This window comes from Hyla sarda, chromosome 1 (assembly GCF_029499605.1).
Source record: "Hyla sarda isolate aHylSar1 chromosome 1, aHylSar1.hap1, whole genome shotgun sequence".
Lineage (NCBI taxonomy): Eukaryota > Metazoa > Chordata > Amphibia > Anura > Hylidae > Hyla > Hyla sarda.
This window is the reverse complement of record NC_079189.1, coordinates 191753102-191769121: the sequence shown is the minus strand read 5'-3', so window position 1 is coordinate 191769121 and position 16020 is coordinate 191753102. Positions and strand designations below refer to the sequence as shown.

Below are 16020 nucleotides of genomic sequence, written 5' to 3'. Positions count from 1 at the left end.
TAAATCGTTGATGCGTTTAGAGTTTTGGCAGCTTAGGTAAAATACCTCAAAAGCCCTATGTTGCATTGTGGTGAATATAATTTTACAAATCCCGTTAGCATTCCATGCCAGTACAGTGTGTAGTTTTCATTCTGAAATTTTTTGAAGATTTTTAGTCTCTATATAAAAAACATCTGTCAGAAGTGGGATTCGAACCCACGCCTCCAGAGGAGACTGCGACCTGAACGCAGCGCCTTAGACCGCTCGGCCATCCTGACTTTGCTTTGTTTTACACCTCCACCAATGCAAAAAAAAAAGAAGCCATGCGAGCTGTAAAACCGTTGTTTTAACACATGAAAAAACATCCCTATCGTTGGGGACATTTTACAACACTGTGCCCTACACCACCATCTGTCAACTAGGTGAATTAGCCGAAATAGCTCAGTTGGGAGAGCGTTAGACTGAAGATCTAAAGGTCACTGGTTTGATCCCGGGTTTCGGCAGTTTCCTTATGTCTCAAAATCAACTGAAGTAAGTTAAGTCGTTGATGCGTTTAGAGTTTTAGCAGCTTAGTTAATATACCTCATAGGCACTATTTTGCATTGTGGAGAAAATTGTTTTACATATCCCGTTAGCATTTCATGCCAGTACAGTGTTTGGTTTTCATTTTGAAAATTTTGAAGTTTTTTTTTCTTTATAAAAAGAGACATTTTTACACATGAAAAACCATTCCTATTATTGGGGACATCTTACAATGCTGTGCTCTACACAACCATCTACACAATCATCTACACAACCATCAATGCACTAAGTGTGTTAGCTGAACTAGCTCTGTTGGGAGAGCGTTTGACTAAATATCCCTGCTTTGATCCTTGGTTTCAGCAGTTTCATTTTAACTCAAAATCCACTAAAGTGAGTTAAATCGTTGATGCGTTTAGAGTTTTGGCAGCTTAGGTAAAATACCTCAAAAGCCCTATGTTGCATTGAGGTGAATATAATTTTACAAATCCCGTTAGCATTCCATGCCAGTACAGTGTGTAGTTTTCATTCTGAAATTTTTTGAAGATTTTTAGTCTCTATATAAAAAACATCTGTCAGAAGTGGGATTCGAACCCACGCCTCCAGAGGAGACTGCGACCTGAACACAGCGCCTTAGACCGCTTGGCCATCCTGACTTTGCTTTGTATTATACCTCCACCAATGCAAAAAAGAAGCCATGCGAGCTGTAAAACCGTTGTTTTAACACATGAAAAAACATCCCTATCGTTGGGGACATTTTACAACACTGTGCCCTACACCACCATCTGTCAACTAGGTGTATTAGCTGAAATAGCTCAGTTGGGAGAGCGTTAGACTGAAGATCTAAAGGTCCCTGGTTCGATCCCGGGTTTCGGCAGTTTCCTTATGTCTCAAAATCAACTGAAGTAAGTTAAGTCGTTGATGCGTTTAGAGTTTTAGCAGCTTAGTTAATATACCTCAAAGGCACTATTTTGCATTGTGGAGAAAATTGTTTTACATATCCGGTTAGCATTTCATGCCAGTATAGTGTTTGGTTTTCATTTTGAAAATTTTGAAGTTTTTTTTTCTTTATAAAAAGAGACATTTTTACACATGAAAAACCATTCCTATTATTGGGGACATCTTACAATGCTGTGCTCTACACAACCATCTACACAACCGTCAATGCACTAAGTGTGTTAGCTGAACTAGCTCTGTTGGGAGAGCGTTTGACTGCTTTGATCCTTGGTTTCAGCAGTTTCATTTTAACTCAAAATCCACTAAAGTGAGTTAAATCGTTGATGCGTTTAGAGTTTTGGCAGCTTAGGTAAAATACCTCAAAAGCCCTATGTTGCATTGTGGTGAATATAATTTTACAAATCCCGTTAGCATTCCATGCCAGTACAGTGTGTAGTTTTCATTCTGAAATTTTTTAAAGATTTTTAGTCTCTATATAAAAAACATCTGTCAGAAGTGGGATTCGAACCCACGCCTCCAGAGGAGACTGCGACCTGAACGCAGCGCCTTAGACCGCTCGGCCATCCTGACTTTGCTTTGTTTTACACCTCCACCAATGCAAAAAAAAAAGAAGCCATGCGAGCTGTAAAACCGTTGTTTTAACACATGAAAAAACATCCCTATCGTTGGGGACATTTTACAACACTGTGCCCTACACCACCATCTGTCAACTAGGTGAATTAGCCGAAATAGCTCAGTTGGGAGAGCGTTAGACTGAAGATCTAAAGGTCCCTGGTTCGATCCCGGGTTTCGGCAGTTTCCTTATGTCTCAAAATCAACTGAAGTAAGTTAAGTCGTTGATGCGTTTAGAGTTTTAGCAGCTTAGTTAATATACCTCATAGGCACTATTTTGCATTGTGGAGAAAATTGTTTTACATATCCCGTTAGCATTTCATGCCAGTACAGTGTTTGGTTTTCATTTTGAAAATTTTGAAGTTTTTTTTTCTTTATAAAAAGAGACATTTTTACACATGAAAAACCATTCCTATTATTGGGGACATCTTACTATGCTGTGCTCTACACAACCATCTACACAACCATCAATGCACTAAGTGTGTTAGCTGAACTAGCTCTGTTGGGAGAGGGTTTGACTAAATATCCCTGCTTTGATCCTTGGTTTCAGCAGTTTCATTTTAACTCAAAATCCACTAAAGTGAGTTAAATCGCTGATGCGTTTAGAGTTTTGGCAGCTTAGGTAAAATACCTCAAAAGCCCTATGTTGCATTGTGGTGAATATAATTTTACAAATCCCGTTAGCATTCCATGCCAGTACAGTGTGTAGTTTTCATTCCGAAATTTTTTGAAGATTTTTAGTCTCTATATAAAAAACATCTGTCAGAAGTGGGATTCGAACCCACGCCTCCAGAGGAGACTGCGACCTGAACGCAGCGCCTTAGACCGCTCAGCCATCCTGACTTTACTTTGTATTACACCTCCACCAATGCGAAAAAAAAAGAAGCCATGCGAGCTGTAAAACCGTTGTTTTAACACATGAAAAAACATCCCTATCGTTGGGGACATTTTACAACACTGTGTATTAGCCGAAATAGCTCAGTTGGGAGAGCGTTAGACTGAAGATCTAAAGGTCCCTGGTTCGATCCCGGGTTTCGGCAGTTTCCTTATGTCTCAAAATCAACTGAAGTAAGTTAAGTCGTTGATGCGTTTAGAGTTTTAGCAGCTTAGTTAATATACCTCATAGGCACTATTTTGCATTGTGGAGAAAATTGTTTTACATATCCTGTTAGCATTTCATGCCAGTACAGTGTTTGGTTTTCATTTTGAAAATTTTGAAGTTTTTTTTTCTTTATAAAAAGAGACATTTTTACACATGAAAAACCATTCCTATTATTGGGGACATCTTACAATGCTGTGCTCTACACAACCATCAATGCACTAAGTGTGTTAGCTGAACTAGCTCTGTTGGGAGAGCGTTTGACTAAATATCCCTGCTTTGATCCTTGGTTTCAGCAGTTTCATTTTAACTCAAAATCCACTAAAGTGAGTTAAATCGTTGATGCGTTTAGAGTTTGGCAGCTTAGGTTAAATACCTCAAAAGCCCTATGTTGCATTGTGGTGAATATAATTTTACAAATCCCGTTAGCATTCCATGCCAGTACAGTGTGTAGTTTTCATTCTGAAATTTTTTGAAGATTTTTAGTCTCTATATAAAAAACATCTGTCAGAAGTGGGATTCGAACCCACGCCTCCAGTGGAGACTGCGTCCTGAACGCAGCGCCTTAGACCGCTCGGCCATCCTGACTTTGCTTTGTATTACATCTCCACCAATGCAAAAAAGAAGCCATGCGAGCTGTAAAACCGTTGTTTTAACACATGAAAAAACATCCCTATCGTTCGGGACATTTTACAACACTGTGCCCTACACCACCATCTGTCAACTAGGTGTATTAGCCGAAATAGCTCAGTTGGGAGAGCGTTAGACTGAAGATCTAAAGGTCCCTGGTTCGATCCCGGGTTTCGGCAGTTTCCTTATGTCTCAAAATCAACTGAAGTAAGTTAAGTCGTTGATGCGTTTAGAGTTTTAGCAGCTTAGTTAATATACCTCAAAGGCACTATTTTGCATTGTGGAGAAAATTGTTTTACATATCCGGTTAGCATTTCATGCCAGTATAGTGTTTGGTTTTCATTTTGAAAATTTTGAAGTTTTTTTTTTCTTTATAAAAAGAGACATTTTTACACATGAAAAACCATTCCTATTATTGGGGACATCTTACAATGCTGTGCTCTACACAACCATCTACACAACCGTCAATGCACTAAGTGTGTTAGCTGAACTAGCTCTGTTGGGAGAGCGTTTGACTGCTTTGATCCTTGGTTTCAGCAGTTTCATTTTAACTCAAAATCCACTAAAGTGAGTTAAATCGTTGATGCGTTTAGAGTTTTGGCAGCTTAGGTAAAATACCTCAAAAGCCCTATGTTGCATTGTGGTGAATATAATTTTACAAATCCCGTTAGCATTCCATGCCAGTACAGTGTGTAGTTTTCATTCTGAAATTTTTTGAAGATTTTTAGTCTCTATATAAAAAACATCTGTCAGAAGTGGGATTCGAACCCACGCCTCCAGAGGAGACTGCGACCTGAACACAAGCCTTAGACCGCTCGGCCATCCTGACTTTGCTTTTTATTACACCTCCACCAATGCAAAAAAAAAAGAAGCCATGCGAGCTGTAAAACCGTTGTTTTAACACATGAAAAAACATCCCTATCGTTGGGGACATTTTACAACACTGTGCCCTACACCACCATCTGTCAACTAGGTGTATTAGCCGAAATAGCTCAGTTGGGAGAGCGTTAGACTGAAGATCTAAAGGTCCCTGGTTCGATCCCGGGTTTCGGCAGTTTCCTTATGTCTCAAAATCAACTGAAGTAAGTTAAGTCGTTGATGCGTTTAGAGTTTTAGCAGCTTAGTTAATATACCTCAAAGGCACTATTTTGCATTGTGGAGAAAATTGTTTTACATATCCCGTTAGCTTTTCATGCCAGTACAGTGTTTGGTTTTCATTTTGAAAATTTTGAAGTTTTTTTTTCTTTATAAAAAGAGACATTTTTACACATGAAAAACCATTCCTATTATTGGGGACATCTTACAATGCTGTGCTCTACACAAACATCTACACAACCATCTACACAACCATCAATGCACTAAGTGTGTTAGCAGAACTAGCTCTGTTGGGAGAGCGTTTGACTAAATATCCCTGCTTTGATCCTTGGTTTCAGCAGTTTCATTTTAACTCAAAATCCACTAAAGTGAGTTAAATCGCTGATGCGTTTAGAGTTTTGGCAGCTTAGGTAAAATACCTCAAAAGCCCTATGTTGCATTGTGGTGAATATAATTTTACAAATCCCGTTAGCATTCCATGCCAGTACAGTGTGTAGTTTTCATTCCGAAATTTTTTGAAGATTTTTAGTCTCTATATAAAAAACATCTGTCAGAAGTGGGATTCGAACCCACGCCTCCAGAGGAGACTGCGACCTGAACGCAGCGCCTTAGACCGCTCGGCCATCCTGACTTTCCTTTGTATTACACCTCCACCAATGCGAAAAAAAAAGAAGCCATGCGAGCTGTAAAACCGTTGTTTTAACACATGAAAAAACATCCCTATCGTTGGGGACATTTTACAACACTGTGTATTAGCCGAAATAGCTCAGTTGGGAGAGCGTTAGACTGAAGATCTAAAGGTCCCTGGTTCGATCCCGGGTTTCGGCAGTTTCCTTATGTCTCAAAATCAACTGAAGTAAGTTAAGTCGTTGATGCGTTTAGAGTTTTAGCAGCTTAGTTAATATACCTCATAGGCACTATTTTGCATTGTGGAGAAAATTGTTTTACATATCCTGTTAGCATTTCATGCCAGTACAGTGTTTGGTTTTCATTTTGAAAATTTTGAAGTTTTTTTTTCTTTATAAAAAGAGACATTTTTACACATGAAAAACCATTCCTATTATTGGGGACATCTTACAATGCTGTGCTCTACACAACCATCTACACAACCATCAATGCACTAAGTGTGTTAGCTGAACTAGCTCTGTTGGGAGAGCGTTTGACTAAATATCCCTGCTTTGATCCTTGGTTTCAGCAGTTTCATTTTAACTCAAAATCCACTAAAGTGAGTTAAATCGTTGATGCGTTTAGAGTTTTGGCAGCTTAGGTAAAATACCTCAAAAGCCCTATGTTGCATTGTGGTGAATATAATTTTACAAATCCCGTTAGCATTCCATGCCAGTACAGTGTGTAGTTTTCATTCTGAAATTTTTTGAAGATTTTTAGTCTCTATATAAAAAACATCTGTCAGAAGTGGGATTCGAACCCACGCCTCCAGAGGAGACTGCGACCTGAACGCAGCGCCTTAGACCGCTCGGCCATCCTGACTTTGCTTTGTTTTACACCTCCACCAATGCAAAAAAAAAAGAAGCCATGCGAGCTGTAAAACCGTTGTTTTAACACATGAAAAAACATCCCTATCGTTGGGGACATTTTACAACACTGTGCCCTACACCACCATCTGTCAACTAGGTGAATTAGCCGAAATAGCTCAGTTGGGAGAGCGTTAGACTGAAGATCTAAAGGTCCCTGGTTCGATCCCGGGTTTCGGCAGTTTCCTTATGTCTCAAAATCAACTGAAGTAAGTTAAGTCGTTGATGCGTTTAGAGTTTTAGCAGCTTAGTTAATATACCTCATAGGCACTATTTTGCATTGTGGAGAAAATTGTTTTACATATCCCGTTAGCATTTCATGCCAGTACAGTGTTTGGTTTTCATTTTGAAAATTTTGAAGTTTTTTTTTCTTTATAAAAAGAGACATTTTTACACATGAAAAACCATTCCTATTATTGGGGACATCTTACTATGCTGTGCTCTACACAACCATCAATGCACTAAGTGTGTTAGCTGAACTAGCTCTGTTGGGAGAGCGTTTGACTAAATATCCCTGCTTTGATCCTTGGTTTCAGCAGTTTCATTTTAACTCAAAATCCACTAAAGTGAGTTAAATCGTTGATGCGTTTAGAGTTTGGCAGCTTAGGTTAAATACCTCAAAAGCCCTATGTTGCATTGTGGTGAATATAATTTTACAAATCCCGTTAGCATTCCATGCCAGTACAGTGTGTAGTTTTCATTCTGAAATTTTTTGAAGATTTTTAGTCTCTATATAAAAAACATCTGTCAGAAGTGGGATTCGAACCCACGCCTCCAGTGGAGACTGCGACCTGAACGCAGCGCCTTAGACCGCTCGGCCATCCTGACTTTGCTTTGTATTACATCTCCACCAATGCAAAAAAGAAGCCATGCGAGCTGTAAAACCGTTGTTTTAACACATGAAAAAACATCCCTATCGTTCGGGACATTTTACAACACTGTGCCCTACACCACCATCTGTCAACTAGGTGTATAAGCCGAAATAGCTCAGTTGGGAGAGCGTTAGACTGAAGATCTAAAGGTCCCTGGTTCGATCCCGGGTTTCGGCAGTTTCCTTATGTCTCAAAATCAACTGAAGTAAGTTAAGTCGTTGATGCGTTTAGAGTTTTAGCAGCTTAGTTAATATACCTCAAAGGCACTATTTTGCATTGTGGAGAAAATTGTTTTACATATCCGGTTAGCATTTCATGCCAGTATAGTGTTTGGTTTTCATTTTGAAAATTTTGAAGTTTTTTTTTTCTTTATAAAAAGAGACATTTTTACACATGAAAAACCATTCCTATTATTGGGGACATCTTACAATGCTGTGCTCTACACAACCATCTACACAACCGTCAATGCACTAAGTGTGTTAGCTGAACTAGCTCTGTTGGGAGAGCGTTTGACTGCTTTGATCCTTGGTTTCAGCAGTTTCATTTTAACTCAAAATCCACTAAAGTGAGTTAAATCGTTGATGCGTTTAGAGTTTTGGCAGCTTAGGTAAAATACCTCAAAAGCCCTATGTTGCATTGTGGTGAATATAATTTTACAAATCCCGTTAGCATTCCATGCCAGTACAGTGTGTAGTTTTCATTCTGAAATTTTTTGAAGATTTTTAGTCTCTATATAAAAAACATCTGTCAGAAGTGGGATTCGAACCCACGCCTCCAGAGGAGACTGCGACCTGAACACAAGCCTTAGACCGCTCGGCCATCCTGACTTTGCTTTTTATTACACCTCCACCAATGCAAAAAAAAAAGAAGCCATGCGAGCTGTAAAACCGTTGTTTTAACACATGAAAAAACATCCCTATCGTTGGGGACATTTTACAACACTGTGCCCTACACCACCATCTGTCAACTAGGTGTATTAGCCGAAATAGCTCAGTTGGGAGAGCGTTAGACTGAAGATCTAAAGGTCCCTGGTTCGATCCCGGGTTTCGGCAGTTTCCTTATGTCTCAAAATCAACTGAAGTAAGTTAAGTCGTTGATGCGTTTAGAGTTTTAGCAGCTTAGTTAATATACCTCAAAGGCACTATTTTGCATTGTGGAGAAAATTGTTTTACATATCCCGTTAGCATTTCATGCCAGTACAGTGTTTGGTTTTCATTTTGAAAATTTTGAAGTTTTTTTTTCTTTATAAAAAGAGACATTTTTACACATGAAAAACCATTCCTATTATTGGGGACATCTTACAATGCTGTGCTCTACACAAACATCTACACAACCATCTACACAACCATCAATGCACTAAGTGTGTTAGCAGAACTAGCTCTGTTGGGAGAGCGTTTGACTAAATATCCCTGCTTTGATCCTTGGTTTCAGCAGTTTCATTTTAACTCAAAATCCACTAAAGTGAGTTAAATCGCTGATGCGTTTAGAGTTTTGGCAGCTTAGGTAAAATACCTCAAAAGCCCTATGTTGCATTGTGGTGACTATAATTTTACAAATCCCGTTAGCATTCCATGCCAGTACAGTGTGTAGTTTTCATTCCGAAATTTTTTGAAGATTTTTAGTCTCTATATAAAAAACATCTGTCAGAAGTGGGATTCGAACCCACGCCTCCAGAGGAGACTGCGACCTGAACGCAGCGCCTTAGACCGCTCGGCCATCCTGACTTTCCTTTGTATTACACCTCCACCAATGCGAAAAAAAAAGAAGCCATGCGAGCTGTAAAACCGTTGTTTTAACACATGAAAAAACATCCCTATCGTTGGGGACATTTTACAACACTGTGTATTAGCCGAAATAGCTCAGTTGGGAGAGCGTTAGACTGAAGATCTAAAGGTCCCTGGTTCGATCCCGGGTTTCGGCAGTTTCCTTATGTCTCAAAATCAACTGAAGTAAGTTAAGTCGTTGATGCGTTTAGAGTTTTAGCAGCTTAGTTAATATACCTCATAGGCACTATTTTGCATTGTGGAGAAAATTGTTTTACATATCCTGTTAGCATTTCATGCCAGTACAGTGTTTGGTTTTCATTTTGAAAATTTTTAAGTTTTTTTTTCTTTATAAAAAGAGACATTTTTACACATGAAAAACCATTCCTATTATTGGGGACATCTTACAATGCTGTGCTCTACACAACCATCTACACAACCATCAATGCACTAAGTGTGTTAGCTGAACTAGCTCTGTTGGGAGAGCGTTTGACTAAATATCCCTGCTTTGATCCTTGGTTTCAGCAGTTTCATTTTAACTCAAAATCCACTAAAGTGAGTTAAATCGTTGATGCGTTTAGAGTTTGGCAGCTTAGGTTAAATACCTCAAAAGCCCTATGTTGCATTGTGGTGAATATAATTTTACAAATCCCGTTAGCATTCCATGCCAGTACAGTGTGTAGTTTTCATTCTGAAATTTTTTGAAGATTTTTAGTCTCTATATAAAAAACATCTGTCAGAAGTGGGATTCGAACCCACGCCTCCAGTGGAGACTGCGACCTGAACGCAGCGCCTTAGACCGCTCGGCCATCCTGACTTTGCTTTGTATTACATCTCCACCAATGCAAAAAAGAAGCCATGCGAGCTGTAAAACCGTTGTTTTAACACATGAAAAAACATCCCTATCGTTCGGGACATTTTACAACACTGTGCCCTACACCACCATCTGTCAACTAGGTGTATTAGCCGAAATAGCTCAGTTGGGAGAGCGTTAGACTGAAGATCTAAAGGTCCCTGGTTCGATCCCGGGTTTCGGCAGTTTCCTTATGTCTCAAAATCAACTGAAGTAAGTTAAGTCGTTGATGCGTTTAGAGTTTTAGCAGCTTAGTTAATATACCTCAAAGGCACTATTTTGCATTGTGGAGAAAATTGTTTTACATATCCGGTTAGCATTTCATGCCAGTATAGTGTTTGGTTTTCATTTTGAAAATTTTGAAGTTTTTTTTTTCTTTATAAAAAGAGACATTTTTACACATGAAAAACCATTCCTATTATTGGGGACATCTTACAATGCTGTGCTCTACACAACCATCTACACAACCGTCAATGCACTAAGTGTGTTAGCTGAACTAGCTCTGTTGGGAGAGCGTTTGACTGCTTTGATCCTTGGTTTCAGCAGTTTCATTTTAACTCAAAATCCACTAAAGTGAGTTAAATCGTTGATGCGTTTAGAGTTTTGGCAGCTTAGGTAAAATACCTCAAAAGCCCTATGTTGCATTGTGGTGAATATAATTTTACAAATCCCGTTAGCATTCCATGCCAGTACAGTGTGTAGTTTTCATTCTGAAATTTTTTGAAGATTTTTAGTCTCTATATAAAAAACATCTGTCAGAAGTGGGATTCGAACCCACGCCTCCAGAGGAGACTGCGACCTGAACACAAGCCTTAGACCGCTCGGCCATCCTGACTTTGCTTTTTATTACACCTCCACCAATGCAAAAAAAAAAGAAGCCATGCGAGCTGTAAAACCGTTGTTTTAACACATGAAAAAACATCCCTATCGTTGGGGACATTTTACAACACTGTGCCCTACACCACCATCTGTCAACTAGGTGTATTAGCCGAAATAGCTCAGTTGGGAGAGCGTTAGACTGAAGATCTAAAGGTCCCTGGCTCGATCCCGGGTTTCGGCAGTTTCCTTATGTCTCAAAATCAACTGAAGTAAGTTAAGTCGTTGATGCGTTTAGAGTTTTAGCAGCTTAGTTAATATACCTCAAAGGCACTATTTTGCATTGTGGAGAAAATTGTTTTACATATCCCGTTAGCATTTCATGCCAGTACAGTGTTTGGTTTTCATTTTGAAAATTTTGAAGTTTTTTTTTCTTTATAAAAAGAGACATTTTTACACATGAAAAACCATTCCTATTATTGGGGACATCTTACAATGCTGTGCTCTACACAACCATCTACACAACCATCAATGCACTAAGTGTGTTAGCTGAACTAGCTCTGTTGGGAGAGCGTTTGACTAAATATCCCTGCTTTGATCCTTGGTTTCAGCAGTTTCATTTTAACTCAAAATCCACTAAAGTGAGTTAAATCGTTGATGCGTTTAGAGTTTTGGCAGCTTAGGTAAAATACCTCAAAAGCCCTATGTTGCATTGTGGTGAATATAATTTTACAAATCCCGTTAGCATTCCATGCCAGTACAGTGTGTAGTTTTCATTCTGAAATTTTTTGAAGATTTTTAGTCTCTATATAAAAAACATCTGTCAGAAGTGGGATTCGAACCCACGCCTCCAGAGGAGACTTACAATGCTGTGCTCTACACAACCATCTACACAACCGTCAATGCACTAAGTGTGTTAGCTGAACTAGCTCTGTTGGGAGAGCGTTTGACTGCTTTGATCCTTGGTTTCAGCAGTTTCATTTTAACTCAAAATCCACTAAAGTGAGTTAAATCGTTGATGCGTTTAAAGTTTTGGCAGCTTAGGTAAAATACCTCAAAAGCCCTATGTTGCATTGTGGTGAATATAATTTTACAAATCCCGTTAGCATTCCATGCCAGTACAGTGTGTAGTTTTCATTCTGAAATTTTTTGAAGATTTTTAGTCTCTATATAAAAAACATCTGTCAGAAATGGGATTCGAACCCACACCTCCAGAGGAGACTGCGACCTGAACGCAGCACCTTAAACCGCTCGGCCATCCTGACTTTGCTTTGTATTACACCTCCACCAATGCAAAAAAAAAAGAAGCCATGCGAGCTGTAAAACCGTTGTTTTAACACATGAAAAAACATCCCTATCGTTGGGGACATTTTACAACACTGTGCCCTACACCACAATCTGTCAACTAGGTGTATTAGCCGAAATAGCTCAGTTGGGAGAGCGTTAGACTGAAGATCTAAAGGTCCCTGGTTTGATCCCGGGTTTCGGCAGTTTCCTTATGTCTCAAAATCAACTGAAGTAAGTTAAGTCGTTGATGCGTTTAGAGTTTTAGCAGCTTAGTTAATATACCTCATAGGCACTATTTTGCATTGTGGAGAAAATTGTTTTACATATCCCGTTAGCATTTCATGCCAGTACAGTGTTTGGTTTTCATTTTGAAAATTTAGAAGTTTTTTTTTCTTTATAAAAAGAGACATTTTTACACATGAAAAACCATTCCTATTATTGGGGACATCTTACTATGCTGTGCTCTACACAACCATCTACACAACCATCAATGCACTAAGTGTGTTAGCTGAACTAGCTCTGTTGGGAGAGCGTTTGACTGCTTTGATCCTTGGTTTCAGCAGTTTCATTTTAACTCAAAATCCACTAAAGTGAGTTAAATCGTTGATGCGTTTAGAGTTTTGGCAGCTTAGGTAAAATACCTCAAAAGCCCTATGTTGCATTGTGGTGAATATAATTTTACAAATCCCGTTAGCATTCCATGCCAGTACAGTGTGTAGTTTTCATTCTGAAATTTTTTGAAGATTTTTAGTCTCTATATAAAAAACATCTGTCAGAAGTGGGATTCGAACCCACGCCTCCAGAGGAGACTGCGACCTGAACGCAGCGCCTTAGACCGCTCGGCCATCCTGACTTTGCTTTGTATTACACCTCCACCAATGCAAAAAAAAAAGAAGCCATGCGAGCTGTAAAACCGTTGTTTTAACACATGAAAAAACATCCCTATCGTTGGGGACATTTTACCACACTGTGCCCTACACCACCATCTGTCAACTAGGTGTATTAGCCGAAATAGCTCAGTTGGGAGAGCGTTAGACTGAAGATCTAAATGTCCCTGGTTCGATCCCGGGTTTCGGCAGTTTCCTTATGTCTCAAAATCAACTGAAGTAAGTTAAGTCGTTGATGCGTTTAGAGTTTTAGCAGCTTAGTTAATATACCTCATAGGCACTATTTTGCATTGTGGAGAAAATTGTTTTACATATCCCGTTAGCATTTCATGCCAGTACAGTGTTTGGTTTTCATTTTGAAAATTTTCAAGTTTTTTTTTCTTTATAAAAAGAGACATTTTTACACATGAAAAACCATTCCTATTATTGGGGACATCTTACAATGCTGTGCTCTACACAACCATCTACACAACCATCAATGCACTAAGTGTGTTAGCTGAACTAGCTCTGTTGGGAGAGCGTTTGACTAAATATCCCTGCTTTGATCCTTGGTTTCAGCAGTTTCATTTTAACTCAAAATCCACTAAAGTGAGTTAAATCGTTGATGCGTTTAGAGTTTTGGCAGCTTAGGTAAAATACCTCAAAAGCCCTATGTTGCATTGTGGTGAATATAATTTTACAAATCCCGTTAGCATTCCATGCCAGTACAGTGTGTAGTTTTCATTCTGAAATTTTTTGAAGATTTTTAGTCTCTATATAAAAAACATCTGTCAGAAGTGGGATTCGAACCCACGCCTCCAGAGGAGACTGCGACCTGAACGCAGCGCCTTAGACCGCTCGGCCATCCTGACTTTGCTTTGTATTTCACCTCCACCAATGCAAAAAAAAAAGAAGCCATGCGAGCTGTAAAACCGTTGTTTTAACACATGAAAAAACATCCCTATCGTTGGGGACATTTTACCACACTGTGCCCTACACCACCATCTGTCAACTAGGTGTATTAGCCGAAATAGCTCAGTTGGGAGAGCGTTAGACTGAAGATCTAAAGGTCCCTGGTTCGATCCCGGGTTTCGGCAGTTTCCTTATGTCTCAAAATCAACTGAAGTAAGTTAAGTCGTTGATGCGTTTAGAGTTTTAGCAGCTTAGTTAATATACCTCATAGGCACTATTTTGCATTGTGGAGAAAATTGTTTTACATATCCCGTTAGCATTTCATGCCAGTACAGTGTTTGGTTTTCATTTTGAAAATTTTCAAGTTTTTTTTTCTTTATAAAAAGAGACATTTTTACACATGAAAAACCATTCCTATTATTGGGGACATCTTACAATGCTGTGCTCTACACAACCATCTACACAACCATCAATGCACTAAGTGTGTTAGCTGAACTAGCTCTGTTGGGAGAGCGTTTGACTAAATATCCCTGCTTTGATCCTTGGTTTCAGCAGTTTCATTTTAACTCAAAATCCACTAAAGTGAGTTAAATCGTTGATGCGTTTAGAGTTTTGGCAGCTTAGGTAAAATACCTCAAAAGCCCTATGTTGCATTGTGGTGAATATAATTTTACAAATCCCGTTAGCATTCCATGCCAGTACAGTGTGTAGTTTTCATTCTGAAATTTTTTGAAGATTTTTAGTCTCTATATAAAAAACATCTGTCAGAAGTGGGATTCGAACCCACGCCTCCAGAGGAGACTGCGACCTGAACACAGCGCCTTAGACCGTTCGGCCATCCTGACTTTGCTTTGTATTATACCTCCACCAATGCAAAAAAGAAGCCATGCGAGCTGTAAAACCGTTGTTTTAACACATGAAAAAACATCCCTATCGTTGGGGACATTTTACAACACTGTGCCCTACACCACCATCTGTCAACTAGGTGTATTAGCCGAAATAGCTCAGTTGGGAGAGTGTTAGACTGAAGATCTAAAGGTCCCTGGTTCGATCCCGGGTTTCGGCAGTTTCCTTATGTCTCAAAATCAACTGAAGTAAGTTAAGTCGTTGATGCGTTTAGAGTTTTAGCAGCTTAGTTAATATACCTCAAAGGCACTATTTTGCATTGTGGAGAAAATTGTTTTACATATCCGGTTAGCATTTCATGCCAGTATAGTGTTTGGTTTTCATTTTGAAAATTTTGAATTTTTTTTTTCTTTATAAAAAGAGACATTTTTACACATGAAAAACCATTCCTATTATTGGGGACATCTTACAATGCTGTGCTCTACACAACCATCTACACAACCGTCAATGCACTAAGTGTGTTAGCTGAACTAGCTCTGTTGGGAGAGCGTTTGACTGCTTTGATCCTTGGTTTCAGCAGTTTCATTTTAACTCAAAATCCACTAAAGTGAGTTAAATCGTTGATGCGTTTAGAGTTTTGGCAGCTTAGGTAAAATACCTCAAAAGCCCTATGTTGCATTGTGGTGAATATAATTTTACAAATCCCGTTAGCATTCCATGCCAGTACAGTGTGTAGTTTTCATTCTGAAATTTTTTGAAGATTTTTAGTCTCTATATAAAAAACATCTGTCAGAAGTGGGATTCGAACCCACGCCTCCAGAGGAGACTGCGACCTGAACGCAGCACCTTAGACCGCTCGGCCATCCTGACTTTGCTTTTTATTACACCTCCACCAATGCAAAAAAAAAGAAGCCATGCGAGCTGTAAAACCGTTGTTTTAACACATGAAAAAACATCCCTATCGTTGGGGACATTTTACAACACTGTGCCCTACACCACCATCTGTCAACTAGTTGTTTTAGCCGAAATAGCTCAGTTGGGAGAGCGTTAGACTGAAAATCTAAAGGTCCCTGGTTCGATCCCGGGTTTTGGCAGTTTCCTTATGTCTCAAAATCAACTGAAGTAAGTTAAGTCGTTGATGCGTTTAGAGTTTTAGCAGCTTAGTTAATATACCTCAAAGGCACTATTTTGCATTGTGGAGAAAATTGTTTTACATATCCGGTTAGCATTTCATGCCAGTACAGTGTTTGGTTTTCATTTTGAAAATTTTGAAGTTTTTTTTTCTTTATAAAAAGAGACATTTTTACACATGAAAAACCATTCCTATTATTGGGGACATCTTACAATGCTGTGCTCTACACAACCATCTACACAACCGTCAA

The 16020-nt window shown here is 39.0% G+C and overlaps 31 non-coding genes across 31 annotated transcripts; 16 read left to right on the top strand and 15 right to left on the bottom strand.

The window, feature by feature from the left end:
• Positions 1–174: 174 nt before the first annotated feature.
• Positions 175–257, bottom strand: TRNAL-CAG (transfer RNA leucine (anticodon CAG)). The gene has a single exon. It is a non-coding gene; the product is annotated as a tRNA-Leu (tRNA).
• An 814-nt stretch (positions 258–1071) lies between these two features.
• Positions 1072–1154, bottom strand: TRNAL-CAG (transfer RNA leucine (anticodon CAG)). The gene has a single exon. It is a non-coding gene; the product is annotated as a tRNA-Leu (tRNA).
• A 148-nt stretch (positions 1155–1302) lies between these two features.
• On the top strand, positions 1303–1375 carry TRNAF-GAA (transfer RNA phenylalanine (anticodon GAA)). Its single transcript has one exon. It is a non-coding gene; the product is annotated as a tRNA-Phe (tRNA).
• A 567-nt stretch (positions 1376–1942) lies between these two features.
• On the bottom strand, positions 1943–2025 carry TRNAL-CAG (transfer RNA leucine (anticodon CAG)). The gene has a single exon. It is a non-coding gene; the product is annotated as a tRNA-Leu (tRNA).
• A 152-nt stretch (positions 2026–2177) lies between these two features.
• On the top strand, positions 2178–2250 carry TRNAF-GAA (transfer RNA phenylalanine (anticodon GAA)). Its single transcript has one exon. It is a non-coding gene; the product is annotated as a tRNA-Phe (tRNA).
• Positions 2251–2827: 577 nt separating this feature from the next.
• Positions 2828–2910, bottom strand: TRNAL-CAG (transfer RNA leucine (anticodon CAG)). The gene has a single exon. It is a non-coding gene; the product is annotated as a tRNA-Leu (tRNA).
• Positions 2911–3034: 124 nt separating this feature from the next.
• Positions 3035–3107, top strand: TRNAF-GAA (transfer RNA phenylalanine (anticodon GAA)). The gene has a single exon. It is a non-coding gene; the product is annotated as a tRNA-Phe (tRNA).
• Positions 3108–3671: 564 nt separating this feature from the next.
• TRNAL-CAG (transfer RNA leucine (anticodon CAG)) lies at positions 3672–3754 on the bottom strand. Its single transcript has one exon. It is a non-coding gene; the product is annotated as a tRNA-Leu (tRNA).
• Positions 3755–3902: 148 nt separating this feature from the next.
• Positions 3903–3975, top strand: TRNAF-GAA (transfer RNA phenylalanine (anticodon GAA)). The gene has a single exon. It is a non-coding gene; the product is annotated as a tRNA-Phe (tRNA).
• An 802-nt stretch (positions 3976–4777) lies between these two features.
• TRNAF-GAA (transfer RNA phenylalanine (anticodon GAA)) lies at positions 4778–4850 on the top strand. The gene has a single exon. It is a non-coding gene; the product is annotated as a tRNA-Phe (tRNA).
• Positions 4851–5439: 589 nt separating this feature from the next.
• Positions 5440–5522, bottom strand: TRNAL-CAG (transfer RNA leucine (anticodon CAG)). The gene has a single exon. It is a non-coding gene; the product is annotated as a tRNA-Leu (tRNA).
• A 124-nt stretch (positions 5523–5646) lies between these two features.
• TRNAF-GAA (transfer RNA phenylalanine (anticodon GAA)) lies at positions 5647–5719 on the top strand. Its single transcript has one exon. It is a non-coding gene; the product is annotated as a tRNA-Phe (tRNA).
• Positions 5720–6296: 577 nt separating this feature from the next.
• On the bottom strand, positions 6297–6379 carry TRNAL-CAG (transfer RNA leucine (anticodon CAG)). Its single transcript has one exon. It is a non-coding gene; the product is annotated as a tRNA-Leu (tRNA).
• Positions 6380–6531: 152 nt separating this feature from the next.
• On the top strand, positions 6532–6604 carry TRNAF-GAA (transfer RNA phenylalanine (anticodon GAA)). Its single transcript has one exon. It is a non-coding gene; the product is annotated as a tRNA-Phe (tRNA).
• A 564-nt stretch (positions 6605–7168) lies between these two features.
• On the bottom strand, positions 7169–7251 carry TRNAL-CAG (transfer RNA leucine (anticodon CAG)). Its single transcript has one exon. It is a non-coding gene; the product is annotated as a tRNA-Leu (tRNA).
• Positions 7252–7399: 148 nt separating this feature from the next.
• TRNAF-GAA (transfer RNA phenylalanine (anticodon GAA)) lies at positions 7400–7472 on the top strand. Its single transcript has one exon. It is a non-coding gene; the product is annotated as a tRNA-Phe (tRNA).
• Positions 7473–8274: 802 nt separating this feature from the next.
• On the top strand, positions 8275–8347 carry TRNAF-GAA (transfer RNA phenylalanine (anticodon GAA)). The gene has a single exon. It is a non-coding gene; the product is annotated as a tRNA-Phe (tRNA).
• A 589-nt stretch (positions 8348–8936) lies between these two features.
• Positions 8937–9019, bottom strand: TRNAL-CAG (transfer RNA leucine (anticodon CAG)). The gene has a single exon. It is a non-coding gene; the product is annotated as a tRNA-Leu (tRNA).
• Positions 9020–9143: 124 nt separating this feature from the next.
• Positions 9144–9216, top strand: TRNAF-GAA (transfer RNA phenylalanine (anticodon GAA)). Its single transcript has one exon. It is a non-coding gene; the product is annotated as a tRNA-Phe (tRNA).
• A 576-nt stretch (positions 9217–9792) lies between these two features.
• On the bottom strand, positions 9793–9875 carry TRNAL-CAG (transfer RNA leucine (anticodon CAG)). The gene has a single exon. It is a non-coding gene; the product is annotated as a tRNA-Leu (tRNA).
• Positions 9876–10023: 148 nt separating this feature from the next.
• TRNAF-GAA (transfer RNA phenylalanine (anticodon GAA)) lies at positions 10024–10096 on the top strand. Its single transcript has one exon. It is a non-coding gene; the product is annotated as a tRNA-Phe (tRNA).
• A 1813-nt stretch (positions 10097–11909) lies between these two features.
• On the bottom strand, positions 11910–11992 carry TRNAL-CAG (transfer RNA leucine (anticodon CAG)). Its single transcript has one exon. It is a non-coding gene; the product is annotated as a tRNA-Leu (tRNA).
• Positions 11993–12144: 152 nt separating this feature from the next.
• On the top strand, positions 12145–12217 carry TRNAF-GAA (transfer RNA phenylalanine (anticodon GAA)). The gene has a single exon. It is a non-coding gene; the product is annotated as a tRNA-Phe (tRNA).
• A 567-nt stretch (positions 12218–12784) lies between these two features.
• TRNAL-CAG (transfer RNA leucine (anticodon CAG)) lies at positions 12785–12867 on the bottom strand. Its single transcript has one exon. It is a non-coding gene; the product is annotated as a tRNA-Leu (tRNA).
• A 152-nt stretch (positions 12868–13019) lies between these two features.
• On the top strand, positions 13020–13092 carry TRNAF-GAA (transfer RNA phenylalanine (anticodon GAA)). Its single transcript has one exon. It is a non-coding gene; the product is annotated as a tRNA-Phe (tRNA).
• A 577-nt stretch (positions 13093–13669) lies between these two features.
• TRNAL-CAG (transfer RNA leucine (anticodon CAG)) lies at positions 13670–13752 on the bottom strand. Its single transcript has one exon. It is a non-coding gene; the product is annotated as a tRNA-Leu (tRNA).
• A 152-nt stretch (positions 13753–13904) lies between these two features.
• Positions 13905–13977, top strand: TRNAF-GAA (transfer RNA phenylalanine (anticodon GAA)). Its single transcript has one exon. It is a non-coding gene; the product is annotated as a tRNA-Phe (tRNA).
• Positions 13978–14554: 577 nt separating this feature from the next.
• On the bottom strand, positions 14555–14637 carry TRNAL-CAG (transfer RNA leucine (anticodon CAG)). Its single transcript has one exon. It is a non-coding gene; the product is annotated as a tRNA-Leu (tRNA).
• A 148-nt stretch (positions 14638–14785) lies between these two features.
• Positions 14786–14858, top strand: TRNAF-GAA (transfer RNA phenylalanine (anticodon GAA)). The gene has a single exon. It is a non-coding gene; the product is annotated as a tRNA-Phe (tRNA).
• A 567-nt stretch (positions 14859–15425) lies between these two features.
• Positions 15426–15508, bottom strand: TRNAL-CAG (transfer RNA leucine (anticodon CAG)). Its single transcript has one exon. It is a non-coding gene; the product is annotated as a tRNA-Leu (tRNA).
• A 151-nt stretch (positions 15509–15659) lies between these two features.
• Positions 15660–15732, top strand: TRNAF-GAA (transfer RNA phenylalanine (anticodon GAA)). The gene has a single exon. It is a non-coding gene; the product is annotated as a tRNA-Phe (tRNA).
• Positions 15733–16020: the final 288 nt, after the last annotated feature.